At 45.8% G+C, this 8,662-nt stretch overlaps 1 long non-coding RNA gene across 1 annotated transcript; it reads right to left on the bottom strand.

Moving 5' to 3' along the window:
* Positions 1-3,187: 3,187 nt before the first annotated feature.
* Positions 3,188-8,656, bottom strand: LOC104865911. Its single transcript, XR_781301.1, has 3 exons — positions 7,891-8,656; positions 5,144-5,245; positions 3,188-4,427 (listed from the first exon to the last, which is right to left on the bottom strand). It is a non-coding gene; the product is annotated as an uncharacterized LOC104865911 (long non-coding RNA).
* Positions 8,657-8,662: the final 6 nt, after the last annotated feature.

Here is an 8,662-nt window from a genome sequence, read left to right as displayed (position 1 = left end):
CCATGGCCCCAACTATGGTTTTTAAAACTAGTATATGTTATGAGGCCATACTCTTAGGTAGAATAAATAAGACACAGTGTGTAAATACTGAATAGTTTCTCTGGTGTGAGAAACTAAAAGTGTAAATAAGGATCAATATGTGTAACTGCTAATGCGAAATAGGAAGAAAAGGTCTATAGGGATGGGGAAGTGGGAGGGGTCAGGGAAAGGAAAGAGAAAAAAAAAAAAAGAAAAGGAGGAAGCTGGGCGCGGTGGTGCACACCTGTAATCCCAGCACTTGGGAGGCTGAGGCAGGAGGATTGCTGTGAGTTTAAGATCAGCCTGGGCTACATAGTGATTTCTAGGTCAGTCTCAACTACATAGTGAGACTGTCTCAAAAAACCAAAAAAGAAAAGAAACAGAGAGCCAGGGATTTGGCTCAGTGGTTCCACTGCCTGCTTTGCAAGTTCAACGACCCAAGTACAATACCTGACAGGAAAAAAAAAAAAAAAAAAGAGAGAGAAAAGGAAAAAATGGAAACAAAGTCTGTGTAAATGGGGGCGGGGGAGAAGATTGAATGGAAGGCAAGGGAATGGGGAAAAAATAAGAACCAATATACAACATGTAAAGGTACAAGCTCCCAATGATGAATGCAACTGTACTGCATACCTAAAATGTACCAATAAATTTAATGAAAACAATATGAAACCCAACAGACACAAAGAAAAAAATTAGTATATGTTAGAGACATATAATCAATATATTCATCATGGGAAGTTGGTATATATACATATCTTGAGTCTTTCTACAATCCCTCCTCTTCTCCACCCTCCTGTCACACTGTCTCCAGATATTCTCAGCAGCTCTACAAAGTCTATATCCTCTCATCTCTTTTATTTTGCTCTTTAAATTACTTATACTTCAGGCTTTGCATATAAGAGAAACCATGAGATATTTACCTCAGCATTATAGTCTTGAGGTGCATGTATTTTCCTACAAATGACTCAAATTTATCCTTTTTATGGCTGAGTAATACTTCATTGCGTACATATTTCACATTTTATTTTTTCATTCTTCTGTCGATGGACATACAGGCTACTTCCAAGGTTTAATTAGTAATAGTTGTGCTGGGGACTGGGGATTTAGCTCAGTGGTTCCGCCACCTGCCTCATAAGTGCAAGGACCCGAGTTTGATCCCCAGTACCAAAAAACAAAACAAAACAAAAAAAACACACACACACACACACAAGAGTTGTGCTGCTATAAACATGGGTATGTGCACAACACTGTAATATGCTTTTCACTCTTTTGGGAAGATATCCAGAAGAGCCACAGCTGGGTCAAAAAGAATGTCTGTTTTAAGTTTTCTGAGGAATGTCAATACTGATTTCCACACCAGTTGTAAATAGGGAAGTTTATATTCCTACCAACAATGTAAAAGCGTTCCTTTTTCCCTACAGCCTTGCCAACATTTTTTTTTTTTGACAACCATTCTTTTTGCAGTAAGATGGAATCTCAGCGTTATTTTGATCTGTACTTCTCTAGTGGTCAAAGATGCTGAGTATTTTTTCACATACCTATTAGTCATGTACTTCTTCTTTTGAGAAGTGAGACTATCCAGAAATTTTACTTTCTTGGTCCCATCTCCAAGCTCACACCAGGACAGGTGCCCCCTTCTGTTTGGACTCATTCCAGAGGCTTCTAGACAACCTACCATTATCTTTATGATCCTCCTTGGAAAAGCAAGGCCCAGAGACAGGAAGCTGCTTGCTCACTGACAAATAACTTGACAAAGAAAGGACTAAGAGGAGACCCCCTCAGCTCTGGGCCCCTTTTACACCTCCTTCCCTACTCACTCCTGATGACACTCAGACAAGCCATCACAGGGAGAGGCCCCTATGGTTGACATCACAGGATCACAATCAGACTGGGTAGACAGTGACAGTTTGGTGGGGGTTAAGAGCCTCATCTAAGAATTCAGTTTAGCACATATGGTGGCAGGGAATTGCATGTACAAGGGGATCTGAATGTGTGTTTCAGGGTAATTAAAGAAGGGTGTGTGCATGTGTAAGAGATAAAGTGAAAGTAGGCAGGGAGGAGGAGGGATTTCCTCAGAGGCCCAGCCCTCTCCCTCCCTAGCCTTCTGGGGAAATCCTTGGGAAAAGCAAAAACTGACTGTAAAATCTTCCTTGCTCTCATTTGCGGTCATGCACATGAGGAAAGCTCAAAGAATGTGTCCAAAATTGAGAGGGTAGGAGGCTGGGCTCAAGGGCAGCTGAAGGAGTAGTGAAGTGCTTGTCAGTGCTGACACATGGAGGTCCAGAGCAGGGAAGACAGAGGGGGAGAAATAGGCAGTGCCAAAGTGAAAACTAGCCTGGGCAGACAGCCTTGTCATATGTGTGCCTTAACATGTATATGTACCCATGTTCAAATAAGCATGTAGCTGCATGAACCAAGATGTGAATCTGTGACCAGACCTGCCTGACCAGGACCCAGCCCTGGGAATGGTGCCAGTGGAGGTGCTGCCACAGGTATCCTCCTGTCAAAGCTGATGCCATAAATGCCTTGAGAAAGAAGTAGGTTTTCAGGTGGGGCTACACATCCATGCACAGCTCTCGTGACTATGCAAGAATGGCTGGTCTTTATCAGCCGCCAGGGGATGATAGGCAGATTTACTTGGCAAACTTTGGCTAAGTCTGGTCTGCCCATCTCAGCTCCAATATAGCCTGTGAGGGCACAGGACAAGAATAAAGGGGCAACCAATGGCTGGGCCAGAGCCCAGGGGCTGGGGAGTATGGGTGAAAGAGCCCATACAAGCATACAAGCCAGCAGCCAAGGGAAAGTAGACCCCATCTGGCCAGCAGCCAAGGGAAAGTAGCCCCCATCAGCCTGGCCAAGTAATAGCTCATAGCTGAGATACAGAGAAGGCATTAAAGGGACAATCTATATCCAGACTAAAAGTGTGAGATACTCATTGGCTCTAATCACCAAATCAACTTGAGACTCTGCCTTTTCAGAAGTCAAAGTCAAAGTCACTCCTGAGGATACCCAGGGCCTGCCCCCAATGCTCCAGGGGCTATTCCTTGATAATAGGGCTTCAGGATGGGACCATGTCCCCTCCTCACCCATGGCTGGCAGGGAGTACATGAGCCAATGATCATGTCCCCCTTTTATAACCAATTTCTCTGGATAGAGCATGTCTGGAATTTTTGAGGGCTTTTCAGGATGCCTTCTTAAACACTGGAAATGTCTCATCAGTCCCATGGTCTTCAGATTAGCAGGTATCTGTCAAATTCCCCGTAATTCCTGACCATCAACTTTATACTCAATGTCTTTTTATTCTCTGTTCTCAGGAGTCCTGGATAGCTACCCTTTTCTCCTTCACTAGTGGCCAGGATCCACTCCCTCCTCCAAGACTGACTGGCAAGTGGGGGGGACATCATTCCAGTTCCCTTACTGGCTACCAACAAGCTCATAAGCCCACATATCCCCCAAGGGATTCTCTGCAAACATCCTGAAAACTGTAACAGTTGGGTAGAGTGGGAGACACAAGTGATCCACTCTGGCTATGGTACACACCAAAGAGCTGGCAGGTAGAAAGACCTTCCGCACCTAGCATAACATAAAAAGGACTTGACAACAGGGTGGCCACCAGGGGGCAGGCTACACTTGCTGGACCACTGACCCATTCATTGAGAGCTTTATTCTTGGAAGGAAAGAGTCAGTATGTGGGAAGGATGTGGTGTACAGATCTCACCTGGGGACAACTAGACAGCATCCATGGGGATGAGGGTTGTGGGAGAGGACAAATAGGAAGTTCCAGGTATGAGTGCACATAGGTACTCGATTGGAAGAATCCACATGTGATGAGGGAGGCAGGTCTTGGGAAGGTTCAGGATATTGAAGGAGCAGGGGTGTTGAATGCAGAAGGATGAGCTGTTGGAGGTCCCCTTAGTATAATGTCCTGGGATGCTTTAGAGTGGGAAGACAAAGCATCCTGAGGTATAAGACAATTTTGATTTTCCTAACACCTCGATCTTCTTAGTCCAGCTAGAGTTTGTGTCTTCCCATGGATCACTACTTCTTTGCTTCAGGTATGCTGCTCCCAGACCATTCCAGCCTGGCATGTAACCATACTTTTTACATGAGCTAAATGAGTCCTACTGCTTTTAAGCTGGTTTGAGTTTTTGCTTCAGGCGATAGTTCTGCAACTAGTTTCTTAGGTAGTCCCTGTTCCTTGTTCAAGAAATCATCAGTGGCTCCAGATGACCCACAGGTTGAACTCTAAACTTAATCTGGCCTGAAGAAATCCAAACTCTTCTTTCATCATTGTGTCCTATTGTTTCTTGATGCAGCCTTCACTGTGGCCACTAGATGGAAAGTGCTCTCTCAGAAAATTGAAGCCTCTGAACAATGACTGTTAACATCATCTTCTCTTGGGTAACTCCCTGGATTTCCAGAGAAGTAAATTAGCTTTACTCTGATCCAGCCTCTGATTATTTCTCTGCCTTCTCCATTAGGCTATGGGACCCTTTGAGTGCTTTGTACACTGCATCTGACTCAACCCAAGCTGGCAAAGTGAAGGCATGTGATGCATACTTGGTGTAGGTGTGGCTTGGCCTGCCTGGGCTAGAGCAGGCCACTTTGGAGCTTGCTATAGATGCTGGGCCTGCTGCTCAGCAGGAGAGAAGGCCCTGGAGGAATCTCATCTAGGTCCCAAGGTGACCCCAGGAGAGAGATCTGTGGATGGATTCCATTATGTATCCACTTGACTAACCACAAGGAATCTGCCCTGATTCTACTTTCCTCCTTTCCCAAGAGACCAACTGTCCCCAGGCTTGGCTATGGAAATAAAAAGTTGGGAAAACTGAACCAGAGAGCTGTGAAGCTAGAGGAAGAAAAAGAGACCAAGAGACACAGTAACAGACACACAAAAGAAAAAAAACAAAGCAGACCAAGAAACAGCCTGTAGGAGAGATTTAAAGATGGAGAGCAGGCAGGAGCAGGTTGGGAGTGCCTGATCCAGAGAGCAACTCAGAGGTCCCTCAACCTTTTACATGGGCACCCAAACCAGAAACTGGGAGACCATTTTATTCTAGCTAATCGCTCATTACTCAAACCCAGTCAGCAGGCAAGACTTGTCCATCCTTTCTCCAAAACATACCTGGAGCGTGTCCAGTCCTCTCCATCCTCATTACTACCACCTCTTCTATCAATGCAGTATCCTCTCTGAGTTTCTCTGACACAGGCACAACCCTTACCCATTCTGTAAGTCAAAAAGAATTTTCTAAACATATGTCTGATCATGTCATTTCCATATCTCTTTTCCTAAAGCCCTACTGTGTATACTGGTTTATGAGGTTTTGCTTTATCTCAGCCCTATCCACCATCAGAGCCCTTAATGCCACCATTGCATTCTTTGATCTCAATGCCCAGTATTTCTCACTCAGCAGCAACCTGTCCTTGTCCTCACCATTAGTATACCCACAGCAGTTTTACCCCCATCATCTACCCATCCCTTCCCACACTCAGTGCTCTACTGGAAACTCCAAGCCAGGCTGCCCTTGCCATTACATTTTATCTTTCTGTCTACTCCTATCCTGATCTCTTGGCTTTTGAATGACTGCCTCAGGGACCCCTGAGGCTCTCTGTCCTTGACATCCTAATCACTTTTTTTTTTTTTTTTTTTTGAGGCAGGGTCTTGCTTTGTTGCTCACTCTGGCCCTGAACTCGCTATGTAGGCCAGGCTGGCCTCCAACTCACAACGACCTTCCTTCCTCAGTCTCCCAAGTGCTGGGATTATAGGTGTGCACCACCATGCCCGGCTCTAATCACTGCCTTCTCACTCTATGTAGCACTTTCTTCCTAGGGTCATGGTGTTTCCTATATTTTCCATTTGCTTTATTTATTGAGACAGGGTCTCACTATGTGGTTCGGGTTGGTCTTAAACTCTCTATGTATTCCAGGCTAGCCTTGAATTCAAAGAGATCCTTGTCTCAGCCTCCTAGGTGCTGGGATTACAGGCGTATAGCACCACAACTCACTCCATTTGCTTTTAAAAAAAATCTTATCCACCAGTTTCCTACTTAAGGAATTATATTTAAATAAAAATTAAGTTAAAGAAAAAATTAAACCTGTCATTGTACAGGTGGTATGATGTATGATGGGATTCTGTGGAACATGACATTCACCAACACTTCAGTGCTACATCCAGATCCCCTTGAATCCTCTTTACTGTTCCTGGGCCTCTATCCTCTCTGTGCCTCAGTGTGTGTTGGCCACAAATGACTGCCACTTGTCCTCAAATCCCTGGATACTCAAACTATCAGAGAGCTCTAAAGTGCCTGAAGACTGTAAGGCCCACAGAGACAGCTATTCCTCATGACTGTGTATCAGTCCTTTGACTTGTGTGAGAATGATAGCTCAACTCCTTTAATCCTCATTTTGGACAATGCTGAGATTCTCAGTGCCTAGTATAGAACTTAGTATACAAGAGGTACTCAATAAATATTTGTTGAGTGAACAAACGTAGCCAGCTGTCAATCCTATCATTTGAAATTTCTAGAGTTTTTGTCATGTTCAGGCCTTTCCTATGTAAGACCAAAACACGTTTACTGAAGTTTGTTCTGATTTTTAAAATAATTACTTGCTCCATCTTCAATCTTCCATAATAACTAAGGTAAAGATATACTTTCTCCTTATGGTTAACCAGGTGTCACAACAATTTTGAATCTATTTTTTTTGCTACTGGGAATAAAATCAAACTTGGGTCCCTGTGCTTGCAAGGTAGGCGCTGGAACCACTGAGTTAAATCACTGGCTTGTCTTTTCTTCATTTGTAACACCAAGACACTGTGTTATCTAAAACTCTGTTGAGTCAGGTATTATTTATAGTGATAGTTAAAAGGATTATGTCACTATCTGGAAAAATGCTAACCATATAATTTAAAATATTTTCAGTTATATAAAAATTTAGTCAACCTACAGGCGAGGATAAGGAAAAATGAAAAATAAAGATTAAGGATGAGGTAGAGCTAGGGGTAATGAAAATTTAAACAGCATATGGAATGGAACAGGGCTTAAAAGACAAGCAAGCTGTCTTCCTGCTAAACCTGAGATAAAGACTTTGGTGAAGGTAGGATTTTTTTTTTTTTTGAGGTGAGGATGGTGGGGATTCAGATAAAGGAAAATTGTTACTGGTGGCTCCTGGGGAGTCACTGCTACAGAAAAGGCTAAAAAGGAGTCTCTACAGATGAAAATCACTTCCTTAGCCTCATATACAGAGTTGAGTTCTTTCCTAGTCTTAAGGGAATAGTCCCTTGGAAGTACCTCATTCACACTCTCCCCGCCCAAGCAATCTAGGCTTTCACCTTGGGATTCGGGTAGTTTAAATGCTCCCTTCACCTGGCAGATGTAGCAGAAAAACTGATGTCTGTGGTTATCCAAACAATGTTTCAGAATCATATCCCCAGTCCCTCCCCAAACAGCTATCACTGGAAAATCCCCCTCTGACCTCTTAGAATTCAGCACTTTCTTTTAAAAGTGAATTCAGAGAACGTCTGTTCTCACCAGATCCCAGGCCAGCCACATTCTTATTGACAAATGAGAAGAGCATTTGAAGTGAGACTAGGTAAGTCCTGAGTAGCATCAGGCCCTAACTGCACTTGGAAAGGTTAGAAAGGTCATGCCCTGGAGCTTGCCTTCCTAACCACAAGTGTATTTCACTTTTTATGGCTGTCACACACGCTATTCACTGGGTTTCTATGATGGCCTCAGAAGAGCAGCTATTCCTGAGTGAGCACACCTGAAGGGCAACAGGCACCAGCGCACTCCCTAAACCATAGGCACAGTGCCAGGATGGCACCTGAAGTCTTGGATTGAGGGGCAAAACGGCCACTTCTTGCCTAATTACCTTTTACAGCAGCTCCGCTGAAGCGCTTTCTCACTTGCCTCAGCCACAGGAGCCCTGTCTCAGGGCTGTCCCTCATACAGGAACCCAAGGATAGTCCGGCGAGGTCTTCGGGCTACCAGGAGGCGCTTCCGAAAGTATTTAAAACTCTGGAGAGGCTCACTGGTCCGCCAGTGTCCAGCATTCAGCTCCAGGCTCATGTGCGTGAAAAGTGAGAAAAACCCTATTAGCCTCGCCTCCTGGAAGCCCCTGGGCTCGGACCGGACAGGCCTTTCCCAAGCTCCACAGCAAACCCGCAGGCGGAGACTAGAGCTCCCCGCGGGGCGGTTTGCTCAGCCCGGCCCACTTACGTCACACCCCGCAGGCCCTCTCAAGCATTCTTGATTGGTGGAGAGCGCGCACGAGCGCTCCCGCCCCCTCTCCCGCGGGCCCTCCTGCGGCACTCCCCCGCCCACCGGCTGTCTAGGCCCAGTGTGGCCTGCAAGTTGGGGCGTGAAGGCCCGGGCGCCCTAGGGCTCAGACTCTGAAGCTGAGGGGGCGCTTTCCCGTCACGCCCAGGCGCTGGCCGTCGCCCCAAGTCTGACAGTGGCCGGCTTCCCTGCACACGCAGTTCTTGCCCAAACGCGGCCAACCCAGGCCCCCCGATCGCAAGCACCCGGAAATGCCCGTTGCCCGAGCTCTAGGCGTCCACGAGCCAGGAGTCGGTCCCGAGGACAGGCAGGCTCCGGGCCCGAATGCTGACGTGGGTTCCACGGATCCTGGGCTGCAGACCCTC

The sequence above is a fragment of the Fukomys damarensis genome, unplaced genomic scaffold (genome assembly GCF_012274545.1).
Source record: "Fukomys damarensis isolate Sample0158 unplaced genomic scaffold, DMR_v1.0_HiC HiC_scaffold_28, whole genome shotgun sequence".
Taxonomy (NCBI): Eukaryota; Metazoa; Chordata; class Mammalia; order Rodentia; family Bathyergidae; genus Fukomys; species Fukomys damarensis.
This window is presented reverse-complemented; position numbering and strand designations above follow the sequence as displayed.